The following is a 1588-nucleotide window of genomic DNA, read 5'->3' on the forward strand; positions in this document are numbered from 1 at the left end:
TCAACAGTATTATTTGGCATTTATTGCATTTGTGATAATGATTACATGAATAATGTATGAAAAAACTCAGCAAATGCCATTTTTAAATTATTTTGTAGCGACTTGATAGTTTTTACACATTTTCTTGAAGGAAAATACATTGGAAAAATGAGCTCAGTAGAAATTTTACATCCATCATGGCATCTGTAGATTTTAAACATATTTTAACATTTAAAATGTATTCTTGAATGAAGGGATTTTCATTTCTTTGATGAGGTAGAGAAATCCTAACCAAACTTGCATTCTGTTTTTTCTTTTCTTTTTTTTTTTTTTACTACAAAGTGAACACGAGACAAGTATTTCTGTGAATGCTGAACCCCTGTCAAATTTCACTTTTGATCACTGAGAAATTTGCCTGGGAGATTCATTTTTATTTTACAAAGGTGAATGTTTAAATAAAACGAAAATTGAATTTTAACAAGACTGTTTCCTGTGGTCTATGCATTTGTGCCACTGACACAAATTGTAATATGTAGCATCCACATGCATAGTGTGCACCTATGACCATAATCTGTGTAATGCAAAACTAAGCATACATTAAGCTGTTAGCTCTGATTGTCCAGTCTGGTTTGTAGATGGATACTGTCTTTTGGACTGCCCCAACATAAACCAACCTTTAAAATTAATAATATGTTTGATTTAACCCAGTCATCTCCTCCCAGTGTTTAAATGGTTTAAAGGGTATTTAATTTAAACCTGCTGGATAGAGAACTCGATATTTCCTTCACACACAGTTTCAATGGTGAATATCATCTGGAGTTGTTTGCATCAGCAGGTGTAGACCTGATGACCCGAAGCCAATGAGACTAGGATTCAGTTAAAGAGATCTGGTTCAACTCGTATATGAGCTCTCACCTTGAAGGGTTATGACTGAAATGTACTGTCATGAATGATGTACTACTATCTTTTGAGACAACTGTACTTTATTTTCTTTCACTTGTTCTATTCAATGATGATTTATTGGGGGGTAGGCCCCTGACGACAGTATTTTCCACCTTCAGTATGAGTTTTCACCTTGACTGCATTACCTTGTGTGTAATTATCTGAATCAGATCGTATCGAATTGTACCATATTGAATTGTTCTTTCCACTGTGTCCTACATCGTGTCTTTGCTTGTGCGTTGGTGTTACAGAATTAATGCTGAGCTGATGGTCCACATCACTGGTCTTTATGCAGTTAGGGATCCTTTTATCATTTTTTGCTTCTGGGAAATGAGCCCATCTTGAAGCTTTTGAGGTAAAAAGTCAGTCAAAACATGTATGAAACATATGGAAATTTTGGCTTTGGAACTTAAATTGGGTTAGTAGCTTTGTTTTCGTGTGTGTATTTGTGTGTGTGTGTGTGTGTGTGTGTGAACAGAAATCTCATGTTTGAGATTGCCATTCATTTTTCAGATTTGATGGTGATGCAACTTAGTAGTATTATCCTAATATTTTCCCATATCATTGCTGGTGATCAGTGAGTGATGTCTATAGCTGCCCCAGTGCTCACTTGTTTTGGAAACCATGCAGTTGTGCCAGCCTCATTTCAGCTGACCTCAGCTCATCC

Source organism: Megalops cyprinoides, chromosome 3 (genome assembly GCF_013368585.1).
Source record: "Megalops cyprinoides isolate fMegCyp1 chromosome 3, fMegCyp1.pri, whole genome shotgun sequence".
Lineage (NCBI taxonomy): Eukaryota > Metazoa > Chordata > Actinopteri > Elopiformes > Megalopidae > Megalops > Megalops cyprinoides.